This window comes from Vidua macroura, chromosome Z (assembly GCF_024509145.1).
Source record: "Vidua macroura isolate BioBank_ID:100142 chromosome Z, ASM2450914v1, whole genome shotgun sequence".
NCBI classification, from domain to species: Eukaryota; Metazoa; Chordata; class Aves; order Passeriformes; family Viduidae; genus Vidua; species Vidua macroura.
Genome location: NC_071611.1, coordinates 44959785 through 44979124, shown reverse-complemented (window position 1 = coordinate 44979124; position 19340 = coordinate 44959785).

The window sequence follows — 19340 nt, the reverse complement described above, 5'->3', positions numbered from 1 at the left end:
CACACCCAGCGCCTCAAAGACCTCATGTGGTAACTTCTTTGATAGCCTGCTTTCTGTTCTAGCTGACATCTGTTCAGTGATAGAAGTGGTGACAGGCCAGCTCTCTTACCCTGATGATTTATGAGAGATTATTAGTGAGGCTGGCAGCTACAGCTCTCTGCCAGAGGCTACTGTTCTGGTAGTGGAGTCGTCCAAAAGAAATGTGTTTTCTGTAGAGTGATTGGTTACATTCATAAATGCCTTTTTTGTCTGGCATTTAGGCTGAGAAACAGGGTCTAACTGTGACATGACCAAAATTTGAGAATAGTGTTGGGGTGGTTAGACTTTTTTTTTTTTTTTTTTTTTTGTGCTTGGACTGGTTCTCCTAGAGGTTGCTGCATTTTTTTTTGCAGATATTTGAGTGGAAAGCCTAAGCACCTAACACTTTAAACCTATGTAAAAAGACTCAGGAGTACTTGCCTGCTGCAGCTGTCAGACTTGATTGTTCCTGTCTTCTAAAACATATCAATACTCTGACTTTTAGCCCTGCAGTGTTTTAAATATGGCTTCTCTATTTTGTCTGCCTTTTTTCTTCAGTTTGTTGTTAAACATATGTGTCTCTTAGGTTTTTTGGTTTTCTGCCAAAAACTTTGGTCACTGTGAGACATTAAAAGATAGATACAGGGTAAAAATTTTTCAGACTGTTTATATGATTTGCATTCATGTAGCTCCTTTTCAGTAACTCCAAGCAAGTTGGCTGTGTGTTACTGTGAGGAAAAAAAAAAAAAAGAAAACTACCAAAACCCCTCAAAAACAAAACCTCAAAAAAGCAAACAAAAAAATTAAAATCACAAAATAAAACAGTTATGTTCACTGTTAGCTCAGTGCTTTTTAGCATTTTTCTTCATTCTTCAAATCTACCATTTGTTATACTTGTGCATGCTATTTTCTAGTCCTTGCAAAGACTCATGCTGCGTGACTTGATTTGCAGGCTACCCTCATGTTCTTCCAATCTGGTTTTCAGTCTAGATGTGAACCCATGACAAACATCCCTCTTTGTTTATTTGCCCCAGGTATAATCTGCTCTGGAGACTAAAAAGTGTCCTCCTTTGTCTGTTTTGGTTGCTGGATACTTGCTTCTGTACATATTGTTTTTTGCCCAGCAATTTTTGAATGTGCTTGAACCAATATCTTGGTTTAGATGTGAAGTGCCTTCTTATTTAGGTGCTACAGCAAAAGAGTTTGATTCATATATGGCTTTGGTTTATTTGACTTATCAGATCTTTTCTGTCTTGGGAAGTAGGAGGGGGAATGTTTCCAGTAATAGAAGATTTGTTCACTCCTTCCTTGGCCAGAGGGTGGAGCCCCCGTTAGATCTGGCCCTGCTTGATGTGAGTGCAAGGAAGCCACTCTGATAACACTGACTCAAATGATGCCATTGCTAGGAAACTTCATTGATTTGGTCTCCAGTGTAGTGAAGTCTGTTGGAATCACAAGGTCTCCAGACAGGTCCAAGTAGCTGGTGAGTTGTTCTTAAAACTTTTGATATGATTAAAGGTCGAGCCCATTTGGTATGCTTAGAGAGCCTTCCCAAAAGCAAATACTTTGCATACTTTGAGAATAATAGGTGTTTGGACATGGTAAGTCCTGATCATGGTGAGCAGCGATTCTGGTGCTGATGGTCATGTTTTCTGTTATAAGACTTTGGTAGTCTTCCAAAAGGTAAATATCTCAACACATCTGGACTGTTCACTGTATGTCCGTAGTTACTACTGACTGTCGTGCTCTGTTTGAGATCAAGGGTGGCTCTATGACAGTTCTCTGTTATCTTGGTTTGTATTTGTATCTTTACAGAAGAAAGGGTCAGGAGGCATCCTTCATTCCTTTAAATATCTGATTGACTCTCACCTTTGACAAAGGAGTGACCTCCCCAGGTTAAGCCCTGAGGCGTTCTGCAGTTTGTGGCTGTTAAAGTGGAAATTGATTTAGCAACTAATTTTTAATCAGTTATACAACTAATTTTTAATCAGATATAATTGATGCTTCCCAAAATACTGAATAGTATTGTTTGATATTGTCTGTAGTACAGGTGCGTGCCAGGTCTGAATTACTAGTTGTGCTGAAAATAACATCTTGGCTGCCTTAACTGGAGTCTTAACTATTTGAATCCAGCAGCTCCTTAGAGAAAATTTTTCTAGATTTGAGATTAATATGCGAGAGGAAAAGATGTTACATCTGCTTGTAACATAGGTCATTCTTTGATGCATTTTATGTGTCTTGCTTCTGGAGTGCAAGTTAAAAAGGAAAAGCAATGAGTAACATTTTCATTTATTCATATGTGAAGCTGTAACTGCTGCTGGATAATTTTGCTCTTTCCTTGCTTGATTCTGCAAGTTTCTATGTTTAGCAAGTAGACAAATTGGAGTATGACATATCTGTGTACATATTTGATTTGTACAAAATCACTTCCATTTTTGTTTGAAGTTTTACTGTAAGAATGAGTGTTGAAGAGTTCTTACCCTGTTTTGATGCTTGTTGGTCACTTCTTTTGATCAGTAGTGGCTGCTGTAGTGACTCTGTAGTCACTGCTCATCTTCCAGCAGAGGTGCACAGTAAAGTCTGTCAGGGATTCACCTCTTTCAGTATTTGGCAAGACCTGTATCAGCAGAAAAAATCTTGGACAGAAAGCTTTCACAGTGCATAATAATCCTGCAAATGTTAACTCATCCTTCTCATACCACAGTCACTTGTTGCGGAGTTGCATCAGGGTTTAGTGTATCTGATGAAGAATGATAAATGTTCCTTTGACAAAGTGCAGAATCTGAAGTTTGTAAGAACCTTGTTAAACTTGCCACACACATGGTGCAACTTTACTATGAAGATGTAGAATTAAATCTGAATATATGGAGACTCAGGCCTTTATGGTAAATTATGGGGGACAAGAGATTTTAGTAATTTATGATTACTCCTCTCCAGTGTTTTAGAGATCTGTCTCTTTTTATCCCGTTTCAGAGATCTGTCTCTTTTTTCTCCTATGAAGTGTCTTGCAGCTGTTTGTGCTGTGAAACTTCTCTCTTCATAACGATGCAGTAGCTTGGAGGTGGGACAGAAGCGACTTCTCCATGAACTGGTCATGTGCGACAAGTTAAATGTAGGTTTCTGAGAAACGCTGCAACAGTGAATGCACAGTGGAGAACCTGCTGTTGTTTGTGTGTTCCTAAAAGAGTCTAGAAATGTATTCACATAAATCATAATGAGAGTAGCTTTCCAAGGCACCATCCTGTTACCTTGCTACGGGCATTAATCCTTGCTATTTGCCTTAGTCTGGGAGCACTTCTTCCGAAGCTGTTGCATACCTGAAGGCTTACTTTCTGCATCAAGAACGTCGCAAACCGCATCTCTGCTTGGATGTTGAAACAGTTGGCTTCAAACGGGCCAATCAGAATGCCTAGCTCTAGTTGTCTTTGAAGGGTCCCACTGGGGAAACAGTGGTGGGGAGGAGGGAAACCAATCTAGGATCTGTATCTTCACACCAGTGCTGTGTATCGAAATGCAACTTTTGGTTGAGTAGTCTTGACAAAAGTGTGTTACTGATGTAAAAACTCTGAATCTTGATCTTGTGTCTGCAGGGGACACAAGTTCTTGTGCTGGAGTCCTGCTTGGGCGGTATCCTCTCAAGTCAGTGAGGACTAACTGAAGAAACAGCAAATCCAGCCTTTATGAACTAATTCTTCTGAAGCACAGATACCTCGAAATGCATGTCGAGGTGTTGGGTGTAGACACCAGCATGCATAGAGAAGGGGGTGGCCAAAGGAAGGAACTGAGATTTTCTTAGCTGCAACAGTACACAACAGGGTTTTTCATATGCTTTTGTTGTGGTCAAATTCTTCCAGAAGAAGACTAAACTGCATTTCTCTGTGTGATCACAAGGTGATTTTTTAGATTTCCAGTCAAATTGGAGGACTGTCAAGCCTTGCATTGCTAAATTTACACAAAAGGAGAGCTTACTTTGAAGTCACATTTAGCCTTAATGTTATCTGAAATGCTGCAGTACATGTGTAGTAGTTTACTACAAGGTGAAATTATGACTATCATAAATAATGTTTTAAAGTATTCACCCTAAATAATTACCTATGTGATGTTTGCTTTATTGTCTGCTGTCAAAAAGTCTCTATCCACAACATAGCTATCTGTAAATTGAGCTTTGCTCTCAATTTCTAGTACTAGTAACAAAGAGGGTCTCAATAGTTGCAGGAGTAAATGATCTGGCGAAAGAATGACCATTTCTGTAGGAATGCTTTGAAGTGATGGTTGGGTTTGAAGCCTTGCTGACACGGAGGTAATAGATATGACCAGTTCACTGTGCACTAATACACTGCTAGATTCTGATATTTAGCACACTGCTGATGAGATTTACTACTGCTGTTACTTACTGGTTAAGAACCAAGTATAGGTGGAATTGTAAGTTACCTAAATAGGGTCCATTCAGCCTTGGAGAGCTGTCTTGCTGGAGATCAGACTCCCATCCCAGTCTGGGGGATGGAGAAAAATCATTGTTTGCGGTCTCTGTTTTGGTTTTGCAGATTGAATTACTTTTTTAGGTTGAGTCCTGTTTTATTCTTATTTCAAAACTTTTTTTATTAAATTTGAAAACCTTTATATTGAGTACCTTGAAGCATGTCTTCCAACTGTTCAATTTCAGTCAGCGGTTGTCCAATTGTGGTATACTTCTGTCATAGATGAAGAAAGCTGAAGCTGTTAAGAGTCAAGCTTCTCACTGCATCCCCATTCCTAAACAATGGTCTGAACAGGGGAAAAATCATGACCAATAGCTTGAACTCTGAGGAGTTGTTTGATACCATTTTCTTGTCCTCTTCAGAGAGCTTCCCAAGGGATGTGTCTCTCGGGGTGTGTCCCTCCTGCCTCATATGGAAAATTGACCTTTAAGAACTAACTGGTTTAAACTAACTAACTAACTAACTAACTAACTAACTAACTAACTAACTAACTAACTAAAGATAGTCTTCTGGTACATGCTGAGTAATTTGAAAGTTAACATACTGAACTTGACAATCTTTCCCACACCTCTGTTTCATAATTCTTCAGATTTTCTTGTAAAGCAGGATACAAGCAATGGGGTAGTGTCAAATAAAGTTAGTGTGCTGTTCCAGAGAATGTATTTTGGATAGTGTCCTTTTTTTTCCCCTAGTAACAGCTATGGAAAGAGAGCAGTAGAAGATACTGATAGATAACTTGCTGTTCTTCACAAGTAGAGACAGAGTTTGAATTCTTGAATTTTTCCAACTTTTACCATTCTGTCTTTTTAACATCCTTCATGAGAAGGTGACAGAAATAGTGAGGAAATACTTATTAGGGAGTTAAATGTTCTTGTTATATCTAATGTCACATCAGTTATGGCTGTAAGTAGCTAGGACAACTATTTATGGTCTGCAAGATGACACCTTCAGAATAGGGATTCTTAAAATGCTGCCAAAATGTTTTTATCAATCCAAACCATTTTGTGCCTGTTACTAAAATGGTATTGTAAATCCTTGTGATTTTTGACAGTCTTTGTGTGCGCCCTATAAGTGAAATTACTGCACAAGCTGATATGTCCACATGGTATGATACCAGTTTCCCAGCAGGCCAAAAGTGTCAATAAACTTACTTCTTTATTCCTTTCCCCACTGGTAGTAGTTAGAGATGATGGTTGAAATTATCAGCACCAGGAAGGAGAAAAAAAAAAATGGAATCCAAGGAAAAAAAAATAATACTTGTCTCTGAAACAGTATTTAATGGTAGTATTTGTTGTATGTTTAAGTAGCAGATAATTAGGACTGCTCTTCAGAATGCTTTTTAACTTACTTTGTTTTCTTATTACTGCGTAAGTGTCTTCTAAATGTCTTCTTTAAAAACTGAGCCCCTCCCTGTTTGGCCTGATGACTAATGATTTCACACTTACCTTATTTATTTAAAGCCGTGGCCACCATGCTGAAATGTCATCAAGTAAAGCTCAGGTCTGCATGCTGACTGGTGATGCAAAGTTCTACTCTCTAATAAAATGCAGCCCATGAAGGATGAGCTCCAAAAGGCAGCCACGCCCTGTCTTCAAGCATTTGCTCTAATTTCAAGGCTTTGCCATGTGCTCAATGTGCAGCAAAACAAGTTCTTGAGAGCCCCTTGAGCATTCCTCCACGTGTAACAGATTAAATATTCAGGCTTTGTTAACTCTCCCACCTGCCCCCCAAGGAAAAATAAACAAACAAACAGACAAAAAAAAACAACAAAAAAACCCAACAACAACAACAACAACAAAACCAACAACAACAAAAAAAACCACACAAAAACAAAACAAAAAAAAAAACAAAAACAAAAACAAACAAAAAAAAAAAAAAAAAAAAAAAAAAAAAAAAACCAGAAAAAAAACCCACAAAGCCAACAGAATCAAACCCAAACCCGAAACAAAAGGCCCAACACAAGTATATACTGGAGAATTGTTTTGCTTTGTTGCAAAGTGCTGTTAATTACAGAGACACTTAGTGCAGTTCTGGCATGTGAGCCGTCAACCTAAACACTCCCAACAGTGATTTTGCTTTGGTTGTGCTTTACTACTTTGTACAGGACAAAGGGAAGGGAGTAAGTGTTGCAATACAGTATTTTGCAATTCCTGACTTTTAAATAGAAAATTATAGGCAAGTCTGCATAGTCTTGCACACCAAAATATAGCCACTGATTCTTGCCACTCCCACTCTTCCTAATCAGGAATGGGTATACTGACTTCTTAAGGTCAAAAAGAGAGAAGGGGGACAAGGGTAGAGAGATTAAGAGGTGGCAGTACCAGGGATATCATGCTATGAAGGGCCTTGAGCCACCTTGGTCTTAAAACTCAATCTGTAAGGTTACCTCTAGTTTATGATATCTGAAGGTAATTCTTAGATTCCCATGCAGCATCTTGTCAGGAAAGGCAGCTGAGTCTGTATTGCTGAATAAGTCTTTTGGTGAGGTAGCTCTTCAGCTTTCTGTGTTTTTCCGTCTGTGGAGTTGTAGCACTTTCTTCCAGGGCAGTTTCTCTTTCTTGTAGTGTCTCATCTAAAGTTGACTTCTCGTTGTTCCTGCAGCTTCTGCTTGCAGTGAAAAGTCTTTCTGAGGTTTGGGGGACCACACATATGCCCTCACTGTGTGGTGCTTGTGATGGCTAATCTTGTGTGACGCAAAAGAGATCCCCTTAGAAAGGAGTAGCTCCAGTTAGGTGCAGACAGGAAAGATTAAATTTATCATTCTTTGTGCAGTGTGTCTTTCTGTCAGTTCAACGGAGGAACTAACTCTCATCGGATAGAGGAGAGCTCTTGGACAATAGGACCCAGCTTTGAAAACCCCTGGTGGTTTCTGGCTCTTGCTGAGCTTCTGTGATGCAGAAAACACTTAATGATCTGCATTACTATAATTACAATACCTTGCAATGTCATGGGCTGGGCTGCTGGTAGTATCAGGCAAGTTCTGTGGTCCTTATTGGGATTCATGCCACATGCTGATTAGCAGAATAAGGGATTTCCTGTAAAGGGCAAGAATCCCCTCTGTGCTGTGTCACCACCAGCATTTCCAAGCTCTCTTTTTGTCCAAAAGAGGTGTGAGCAAACTGCTGCTTCCTACAGTTCTTCAATTCAAGCTGATTCTTCATAGGCATGGCACTGAAACTTTGTGCATCAGGGTAGCTCTTCAAAATGAAAGGTGGAAGCAGAGCAGTTCAAACTGGGCTTTGCTTTTCCAGCAGTTTACATGCAACTAGTTGGTGGGTGGGTGTCTGTCTACAACCTTTCTTGTGTTTTTTTTAAAGTTGGGTTTATGTGTACCTTCTTATTCTGCCTTACTAAATTAGCTGGCATAGAGGAAGCCTCTGAGAAACCCTTTAAAAATTTCTGCTTTTGGTAGAATTTTATAAAATTGCAGCATGTGAATAGATTAAAAAAACCCAATGAAACAAAAAACCCAACAAAACAAACAAACAAACAAAAAACCAACCCAAAACAGACAATAAAAAAATAACTCTGTATGGATATCACGGACCTTTTTAAACCTGATTGATTTTTTTAAGTTTTCAAACAAGTATGCTGGCAAGGGTGTTGCACACAGATGGAGATAATAGTGAAACAAAATTGAGTACCTACTCATTTGCTGGATTTGGTCAGGAGAGATTTTAAAGGACACTTCTGAGACCTTTTTTCTGATGTGGTGATTTTTTAAAATGTAAACAAGCTACAGGGCTTAACAACTGAGGATTATGTCCATTGTAATTTTTTAAAATTACTTTTACTAACTGTATTATATTCAAAATACTTATTTCTGAGACAAAGTGGACAATACTAGTGGGCATCTTGCACTTGACTAAATGTAAAACATTTTCTTAATTTAGTGATGTGTTTAGGAGAATACTGTAACTTACTGAATATACAACAGTGATAACTGTGTTTACAATAATTTAAAAATTCCTACTGTTCAGTGGTAGCCAACTTGTTTGAGAATTGAAAGTAAGGTGTACTGCAATTTGCAATCTTGGAAAAAATAACTCAGTGCTGTTACCACTAAATACTGTGGGATGGATACCGTGGGTTTAAATGGCAGCAGGATTGTATTCCAAGCCTCTGTCTTAAGTACTTATGACTAAAAGGCGACTTGCCTTGTGCTCATTTATGTATCCCTGTGTGTAGTACATCAGTTAGAAATCTGTTAATGATTGATTTGTAACATTCGGACCTTTATGGAGATCACAGTGGGGTTTTTGTTTGTTTTTGTTTGTAAGCAGACACTTAGACATTTTGGAATGTATAACATTGATCCTTGTGCTGGAATTGTTTACATGCAAAAATGTATTTATGATTTTTTGCAAACTTCAATGTGCAATTTTGTACATGTGTTTTAAACTACAGAGTTTATAAGAAAGATATTGTATGTACAGTACTTGGACATGAGTATTATTTCTTTGATATAAATATCTAGAGGAAAATTAAAATTTCTTTATATTCATATTTTTGGCTGTGGTTTTTATTATTTCAGAAAGAAATTTAAAAGTCGACTTAAGGCATAGTGATTTGGGCTTTTTAGAGAGTACTTGATACACTGTGCTTGATACACTGCTTACTTTGATTCTGTCAACATACTGAAGTGCAAGGAGAGATTAATTTCTTCTTGTAAAAATGTTGTTCTTTGGGATAACTTCCATATATATATATATATATACCCTATATATATGAGTATAGCTGCAACTCAGAAATTAAACTTTTTGAAAGAGCAAAAGAGGAGAAGAGAGAGTTCAGCTCCGATGATATCAGATTTCAGGCCCTTGCTAAGAAAAGCTGACTGGAGTCATCAGCACTGTGGGGTGGGTCTCCAGTTACCCACGTCTTGACTTATGTGGTTCAACACAACGGATGACAGTAAAACGTTTTTGCAAATGTAACTGTTCTGAACCACATCTGGAGTAAATCTGTTGAATTGAGGCGTTTCTTTTTTTTTTCCTATGATCTATGTTTTTATGCACATTGATACATCTTGACATATTCCCGAAGGAGAGCTACTCGGTAAACATGCTGAAAACACGTGCTGAAAACACTTCTGAAGTCCCAGTTGAAAGCTCCCGTGCTCTGGGAAGGCAGCCCTGCCTTCCGGATACAGCCTTTCAAGCCAGTGACGCTGGGCGGAGTGAGTGCCAAGCCCCACCAAGAATGCTCCGAGGGTGCCAAATTGAAGTGGGAGCTGAGAAGCGCGGCAGTGCCGGTGGCGCTGGCTGCGCCAGCTCACACGCCGGCACATAGTTGGACCCTGTATTTTCTCTGGAGTGCGTGGGTTCCAGGTCTGGCACTGAAGAAACAATAGAGGGAAATGTTTTTTTCTGGTTTAAGATACGAATGCTAGGATTTCAGAGGCATGACAAAGCTGGGGGAGGGGAAGGAAGCTGTAAGCACACTGTCTTTGGAGCTGTTGTATGTTGGCACTTAGGTTTATGACCACATAATCAGTTTGCTGTAGGATTACTGTGACTTCTAAATGTGAACCGTGCCTCCTTCAGTGCTCTGGGAGTTGTTTAATGCTTTTTAATCTCCATGTTGTGCATGGCTTCAGGCTGTGTTTCACACATGCTAATCAGACCATTCCTTGCAGATTTCCACTAAAGACAGATTTCTTCATGGGAAGAAAGCACTGTAGCACTGTTGCAATAATCTTCACACTTTCCAAATTAATTGCGGAGGGGAAGTAGAACAACAAAATGGTGTGTACATTAACGACTTGATAGATGTTTGAGGGTACTGTTAATTTTCTATGTCAATTTGAACTTAAGAGCAGAGGAAAAGTGTCCTGAATATGTGGTATGCAAGTCTACTTGTTTTCTTTAAGCTTTGAGTTCCTCTTGCTTTCAGTGCCTCAGAATGATGCCTTCAGAAGTGCTCAGGAAGGAGATAGTTGAGACTGATTGTACTTTATTCCAGAGGGTGTGGAATAAAAGTGGGTGCTTTGAACTGGTTGAATAACCTGCAGGACTGTGTTCAGGTTTTCTTTTTCTTCTGAGAATGTCCCTTTCTTCTCCCTCTCTGTCTTAGGGTTCCTTGCAAGAGTGAAACAGATATGGCTCTTGCACAAAACCACAGTTATAACATAGAACCGGAGCCCAAAATTTATTCCTGGGCCCCGCACATCTTCCAGACTAAGGGAGGCAAAGGCCCATTAGTACTCTTGCAGCCTGTTGTTTCTTTTCCTTCAGCCAGGGTGATAGGTTCTGGCATAGGCCATTCAGGAAGATCTGACAGCTTCATCAGTTGCCTGAAGTCAAATAGTAGGTCACACAAAAAAACTGTGAACTTCTCTCACTTGTTCTGATGTGAGCTGGTTACTTTCTGTTTCATCTGTAGCTGGCTGCATTAAAGTAATTTCTAAGTTTTCCCTTTCTCTGGTGTGACATAGTAAAGTGGAAGATATGACATACAAGTTGCATTGGGTTTCCCCCCAGCAACTGTAAATTAGGTAATGAAGTGTAAATTACAAGATTTGGACAGATTTTTCTGAGCCATTCTGCCAAATCTGAAATACGTGCTGTCGCCATTCTTGCTACAACTCTCAAATGTCAGCCCCAAAAAGACCCAGCTGCAGGGCAGGTAGAGGGTTAATGACTGTAACTGATGGATTCATCAATTCAAGGAGGTGGTTGGATGGATGTCAGCCTGTGGCCAGCAAGTTGGGCACGGCTGGAGGCCTGATTCCTAAGACTCCAAGTTGCAAAGGCCAGTCACAAGATACCTTGGATACGTGTAATGCCCCATGATATGACTGCTATGTGTAATGCATTGTAATGGTTGAATTCTGGAGGGTGTCTCAAAGCTCATTCTTCAGGTATCCAGTTACCCAGATCAGGAGATGCAGGAGAAGACAAATAGGGCAACCAGAGCATATAATTTCTGACCATCACCTTGTAGTTTTTATAATCTATGGGGGCACCTGGAGTCAGTCATTCTCTGAGCCATACTTCTGAGTTAAAAGGGCTCCTGCTCTGCTTTGACCTGGCAGCACCTGTAGCCACAACATCATGTAACCTCCAACACAGCAGCAGCTCTGAACACCACACTACCTGAGGTAGATATGTCTGGGGTCAAATGTTCATCATTTGCTTATTTTCTTGATCATTTTTTGTGTGTTTGTTTCCTTTAATCAAACAAATTTTTCCCTTTGGACCTGATAGAATAGGTCCAGTTTCCATAGGGAGCAGGACATCAAACAGCTCAGTTATCCATGGCCCTGAGCTACAGGGCCCACCTGAAAGGAGTATGAAATGGGTTTTTGGCTGCAACTATTACATCTGTTTGTTGTAATAGAGAAGCCTTAAGCAGATCTTCCCCCAGGAGGTTTCCAGCTACCCATGGCCTGTGCTCTACAGTGGAGTAGCCATGCCCCCATGTTACTCTATTCCTCATCAAACAGCTGGACCTCTTGGTGGGTTGGCCCTGATTAGATGCCAGATGCCCACCAAAGCTGCTCTATCACTTCCCCCACAAATGGGCAGGGGAGAGAAAACATAAGGAAAGGTTCAGGAGCTGAGATAAAAACAGAGAGAGATCACTCACTGCTTACCATCACAGGAAAAACATCATTGAATTTACTAGCAGTCAAAAACAGAGGAAGATAATATGTAAAACAAATCCTAGAAACAACTTCTCCCTACCCCCCCCACCTTCCGAGGCTAAACTTTATTTCCAATTCTCTACCTCCTTCCACAAATGATGCAGGGAGATGGGGAGTGAGGGTTAATGGTAAGTTCATGAGACATTATTTCTGCTGCTCCTTTCTCCTCAGGGAGAGGAGTCCTTCCCCTGCTCCACCATGGGTCCCCCACAGGGTCACAAGTTCTACTAGAAACCTGCTTCACTATGGGCTCTTCTCTCCATGGGTCTGCAGGTCCCTGCCAGGACTCTGCTCCAGCAGGGGCCTCCCACAGGGTCACAGCCTCCTCTCAGGTACCCACTTATTCCAGCATGGGGAATCTCAGTCCTGGCACCTAGAGCACCTCCTCCCTCACCTTCTCTTGATGTCTGCATAGTTGTTCCTCTCATGTATTCTCACTCCTCTCTTCTCTAGCCACAGTTAATGCTTTGCAATAACTTTTTTCCTGTTTCAAGATATTATCACAGAGTCTTTACTACCATCTCTGAGTAGCTTGGCCTTGGCCAGCAGCAGGTCCATCCTGGAACCATCTGGCATTGGCTCTGTTGGACGTGGGAGAGGCTTCTGGTATCTCCTCACAGAAGCCATCTCTGGGGTGCCTCCATTACCTGAAACTCACCATGTAAAGCAAATACAACCCCCCAGTGCTCTGGGATTCCTGATGCTTGTAGACAGTTGCAGGAGAACTTTTTCTTCCTTTGCACCCTGTTTCCACCTTTTCTCTATGTCTGAGCTCTCCTTTGGTGCCTCCCACTCACTGCGCTTCTGTAACCCTAACAGTGCGTCTCCATCTGCTCCCTCAAGCTGCAGCTGGCAGCCTTCCCAGCTCCCCTCCCTCTCTCTTTGCCTTCCCTGCCCAGGTGTGTGTAGGCACTTTGCTGTGCAGCAAACTGAATACACTCTCCTGAAGAGAGGACAGAGGGAGTGCATACCATGTTATCCTCCATGGTTTCACCTGTCAGTGTACAAAAGCAGAAAATCTCAGTACAGTGACTAATAAACTGACCAACAACCGTAGTGGTAGAAGGGAGGGAGCCTTTGCCTAAGGTGAGTGTCATAAGCCTGCAGGTTCAGCACAGCCTTGCTTCCTTGGGCTGGGCTACCTTCCTAGGGTAAAGCCACAGCAAGAATGTGGCCTTAAAACTATGTAGGCTTTGTGGATTTGCCCCTTGGTTCTAAGGAGTTCTTGGATCACCCTTCTTTTTGGGTTCTGTGTTTAGCAGGCTTAAATAGGGGAGAAAATGAAGGAAAATCTCAGACAGAAAATTACACGAAATTGAGACTAATGTAAATACTTTGGGGAAAAACACCAGCATGTTGTTGCTATTCTCCAAAACACGCTTTAGAAAATCCAAAACTTGAAGGTAATTAAGAAAGCACAACAGAGATGCCAGATTGCTGTTTTGCCACAGGTCAAGGCTCTCCAGCATTTGCAGTTCAGATTAAGTAAGAGCTGACTGGGAAGGAATGTATTCCAGTATCTTTCTCTCATCACTGTAACCTTTTGAGGAGCAATGGAGAATTTAACTCCAGGTGCTGGCCAGCTTGGTGGATCTCAGGAAATTAACAACTCTCCCCTCTCACCTATAATGTCTCTGTTACAATGCTGCTGTGGGTGTTGGACAAAATGCTTTCTTAATGACTATTCTGAAGCCTGTTTCCAGGCCACCTAAGAGCATATGCTGTGAGTAAAGACAAACCCAGCCAAAACCAGCTGTACAATTTACTGGACATCTCATTATGCTACTGAACATCTTGAACCCTCAATATCTCCCTTGGGATCACCTCTTGCCTTTCTGAAGGTGCAGGAGTCTCACTGATTGCAGATTCTGGAGATTTTAAGGGACACTTTTGCCCATGGATGGCAGTTTGGAAACAGCCATACGGGTTTTCCTGTGCCTGTTGCAGCTGTGGCTTTGACAGCATGACTCACAACAAGCTTTTCCCAGTGCCTTACCAGTTAATTCTTTCAGTTTCTTTAAATGACACAGGGGAAATGTGACTCATTGTCATTTCTGGAAATGACAGACTTACAAAGTGGGGCCCAGGGGAGTGTCTGCCTTGTGCCATGCAGCTGGGATCAATGGGCAATTGCTTCCTGACCTCACTCCCTTTCCCTTCTACTTTCAAAATTAGCATTCCTACTTGAGTTTTGACTGCCAATACCAGGAAAGATTTTCTGGTTTTCCCTGTTGACTTTGTGTGAAATGAATGTTCTTGGTAGGAAGAAAGACAAATTGCTTGAACTGAAGAACTTGCCAAATTTTATGCTGGTGTTTCTTTATTAAAACCACATACTTTGATTCCTCTCTGCACACACCAGCCTTGCAAGGAGCTCCAGGAAGGCAAATCCCTTCTTGGATAGATCCATGGCTGCTAGAGCTGGTCACTGTGGTGCTGGCAGCTGGGCTAATGCATCATATGTACAATTTTGTACTGTTTCTGACTGCTCCATGCCAGTGTAGCAGCATCTCCCTGGAGCAGGCATCCCACAGCAGAATGCGTCCATCTGGCTTGCAACTGGTATAACAGCTGCAGCCTGACCTTTTGGTGTGTGGCTTTTCCCTGGTACCTCCCAAATTAAAACCATGTGGGCCTTCTACAAAGCTGCTGCTTCACCCTAACAGTCTTTATGATCTAGATTATGACTGGTGCTAATCCTGCCTAAACTTCTCCAGATGCAGAACAGGCCATCTTTGCTATCAGGACACACAGAGAGCACTTTAGGAGTCTTTGCCCCACTGCTGTGTAACACAAAAGGTTTGGCAGCACTTTTGAGCTTTTTGGGCTGTGAGCTTAGGAGAGGTGAACAAAAAAGTAACGAGAACAGAACACAACAGGGAAAACTTCATTTTAGTCTTGCTCCTTAAGGTCTAAGTCAGGGCTTGCCTGGGTATGTGGTACCCAGCCAAACTGGGCACACCACTGAGAGAATCACCAGAAGGATGAACCTGCATCTGCCTTAACTGGACAATTTTGCCCAGACAAGGAGACCTAGGAGGCTTTCCAGGCTGTTTCATGCACTGCACTCCCCACGGTCACAGCTGATAATTTTATGTGGCATGCATGTTTTTACGGGAACACAACCTAATGGAAAAAGACTACACACATAATTAAATGTAGCCCTCCTAAGTGACTGCTCTGCTTGCAAGGCACCTGCAGGTGGGTGAAAAAGATGAAACTTCAAGTCTCCACACATCTGGGCTTGTAGCAGACTGTAGTCACTGCAAACTTGGACACAGGAGCTTAGCATTTACAGAGGTTCATGAAAAGCAGGTGTGGTATCTGCCCCCTCTCTTCACTTCCTGGTGCTCACTGGTGGGCTGGCCATGGCTGGTACACACGCCAGCAAGGATCAGCTTTGTAAAGACTGCAGGTGGGTTTGGCAGCCTGGACATCTCTGACCTGTATGTTTGCCAGCGCTGGGGAAGGAGTACACAAAGGACAGCAGTGCACACAAAGCTGTGTACTTGTGACTTGGTCATTCCAGGGTGTGGGTGGATCAAGCACAATGTTCAAGGCACTGAAGTGAGAACCTCGGCAAACAGGAGTGAGGTAGTGTCTGAGACCACAGAGCAAATATTTGCCTGCAATGCACTAAGGCGGATAACTGAAAGGCAGCCAACAAAGGGTGGAGGAGTCTGGTGGAGACAAGGCCCTGCTTGTTTGCTCTGCAGTGCAAAGGACATAAATGTAAAATCAGGGCTATTTGGGCCTCTCAAGAAGCTGTAAAAGTTGAAAAACAAGAGGCGGCCTGTTACAGCCAGTCTGCATGTGCCTAAATGCCCTCTGAGCACTAGTAGCTCACCTGCCTCTCATCTGCTGGCTTGTAGCTCTGAGAAGCAGCTTTCCAGGCAGGACATGGAGATTAATGGCTTTCCTGTGCTGTCTCTCTTGCTCCACACCTGCAGAATGAGCTGAGCTTTGGCTGGGGAGACTGGGGTGGAGGGCGAACACAGCTGGTACCAGCTCCTGATCGCATCTTGAACTTCCAAACCTCACAGTTTGCATGGTCAAACAAACTGCATTTACCTCCTGCTGGATCTATGGCATTAGGTGTTTCACGATCCACTCAGTTGGGAACCTTTGTTACCTGATAAGGATGCAAGAGCAGATCATGCCCTTTCCACCAAAGGCAGAATTAGAGCCCCTTATGTTCAAGGAATCAGATTTTAAAAGGCAGAAAATATTTTTTGTGCAGCTGAGCAGTAGCAAAACTCAGGCTCTGTCTGGACCAGACAGATGTTTGAGTTGGTGCCAAGTTGGTGACATCTTTTTTTTTTGTATGTGGTTTTGCTGTTCAAAAAACCCATGAGTATCCTGCTTTCTCAGACAGATTTGGTAGCACAGGGAAGGCTTCATCCCGGTGGTGACAGCTGCCTTGGCCCCAGAAATGGGTGTTTTGACGTAACTGTGTCTTTCCCATCATCAATGGAGCAAGAAGTCCTGGCTCCTGGCAAGGCAAAGATCACAAGGGCATCCCCTTTCACCCTACCCCCCCCCTCTCCCAGAACACTTTGGCTGGTTTCTCTTCAGGTTTCTTTTGCTTATCTTTTTGCTATGAAAATTCTTGTTGAGTCAGACATCATCTTCATGTTCAGAGGTGAAAAACTGCTGCTATACTGCTCTACACTTCAAGTGAAGCCCCCTAGCCTCTTTGGAAATGAAGAGGTGCTGGATAATACACTCCAACACCTGAAAAGGAAGAGGAATGATCAATATGTCCCTGAGAAATGGTTCACCTTCCATCCCTGGACTGGATAACATTTCCTTCCTTCAGTAACTGTTGTGGGCAGGGAGAGACCACAGGGTAGGTAGCCCTGATGAAGGGGCCAGCCACCAGGACCTGCCCTCCTCTCTGTATTGTTGCCTTTCACCCCATCTCTGGGCTTCATCTAGGGACTGTGGCCCCAGGGGAAAAGCCTGCCCTTCAAAGGCATCTACCTCACACCCATCCAAGAGAAACCTGAGAAAGATGGGCTGATGGTACTGTGGGAATTAAGATTGTTTCCTCAACAGATCAGTGCTTCCTACAGGGTTGTTTTGCACTCCCTTTTTGTCCAAAAACTGTTGCAAGCTGGAAACATGCTACCAGGTTCTGCAAAACTGCTTGTTCAAGGACAGTGAGACTGTAGAGCCATTTGACACAGGTCCCTAGCTGACAGCAGAAGACACCTTGGAAAAGAGTATGGAACAATAAAAGACCTTCTTCCATCTACTGCTGACAAACATTTGGGAACTTTTGGAGGGAAAGGTTGTTCTCGGGCTTCCATGTTTATCAGTTCACATGGAACTAGTGCCACAGGTTTGTTTAGAAGGAACTTTGGGGAGCTGTACAAACTCTTAACATCACCAGTTCTGTCCGCAGAGGGTAACTGTGCATCTTGTGGAGCAGCTCATCCTTTTGCTGAATTTAGAAACTGTTTTCTGCTAACTCCCTGTGGTGTCACCCACATCTGGTAGCATCAGAAGAGGTCAATAGTGGTTTTCCTGTTACATCTCCCATCAGAGTCCTGTTTTTTAAGATCTCTGCTGTACCTTCTCTGTTTAGCAGGTTAAGGATCCTAGTACCTTTGCTGTGTCCAGGCAGAGAACTGTGCTCTACTTCCAGCTTCCCTGAGTCTGCCCTGTCCTATCACTGCGCCCATCTTGAGATGGGGAGACCAGAAATAAGTGGCGGGCTCACAGTGAAGAAGAGTGAGAATTCTCTGGTCACATGCATCAGAGGATTAAATTACCTTTATTACCTCTCTCATAATTCTCAACCTTTTATTTCCTTTTCTAACCACTGCTGAGCACACCAAAACATTCATAGCAGCTCTTGGGTCTCTTCCTGAGTGGCAACAACTGACATGGAGTTCATCAGTCAGCACCCATGGAAAGGATTGCTTTTACCCCATGCCCACTACTTTGTGTTCATCAGAGCTGCATTTCATCTGCTAATTTATTGCCCAATTATTGTGACATTGTGGGCACATTCTGATGTTGTTAAGTAGAGAGACACAGCTTGTTAAACTCCTGTCTGCCAGGCAAACCTTGGGAATATGAGTAAGGAGAGCAGGATCCCTGAGCTTGCAAAGCGTCAGAAATAAAAGCATAAAGGTATAACTTACCCTGTCCTCAATGAAGCCACTATTGCTACTTGTCAGAAAAACAGAGAGCAAAGATTGATACACAGAGATCTACCAATCCACTCTTGTTGGAGTTGTTTTCTTTTGGGTCAGCCTTTGGATCTGGTTATGCCTTTGGAAAGCCTAAGGCTGCTCCAAATGCTGGATTGCACTTCAGCACCCGGTGTTGTTGCTGGGAAGCGGTGACTTTCCCCATAGCAGATGGAGCACTCATATGACACTTCATACACTATGTATCATCTATTTACATCTTTTTTTACATTAGCAACAGATGGCTTGGCATAATTATATTTTTTAAATTAGGGGGAATATGTATCTAAAGCTTCACACATTTTCTAGAGCCTATTTTACTATTCCTTTTTACTTTTGCAGCACCAGTGCTGAGGTCTTAAGTGGAAGGACCTCCTTTATCCTTCCATTGCCTTCTGTGAAGAGGTGTCACACTAAACATGCAGGTAGCAGTATAGCTACATACATAAACATACAGTATAGCAATAAGCAAGCAGAAATTCCCCTGGTCATGCAAAGGGAGAGGAAAAGGCAGATTGGAAGGAAGCAAGACAAAAGGGAGAAGAAACAGACTTATGGGCAGTAGTAGGAGGGAAGGAGAAAAAGACAAGCACCAGGGCTGACAAACTATACCTTCAAAAGCTAATTGAACTCAAGTCCTACAAAAGCATAACTGTGCTTCGGAAATATAAAACCTAGCAAAACATGAGTTCAGCAGTTGGCTTCTTCATCTTCCTTTTTTTTTTTTTTTTTTTTTTTTGGCATATAAGGCTGTAAGCATGGGGTCCCTGATACTGAATTTTTCTCAGGAAAAAGATGAGACTTATTGTGAAGAAAGGTTAATGTAAACCAGGACTTTTCCATGCTCATGTGACTCCCAAAGCTGGGGCTGTAAGCAGGGTGCCAGGTTGGTTTGATTTAGCAGTGCTGATGCTGTTAGAAGAAAAGAAGACGCACTTGTTAAGACTATGGGAAGAGATACAGGATAGACCATGAACAGGCAAGATACTGAAATCT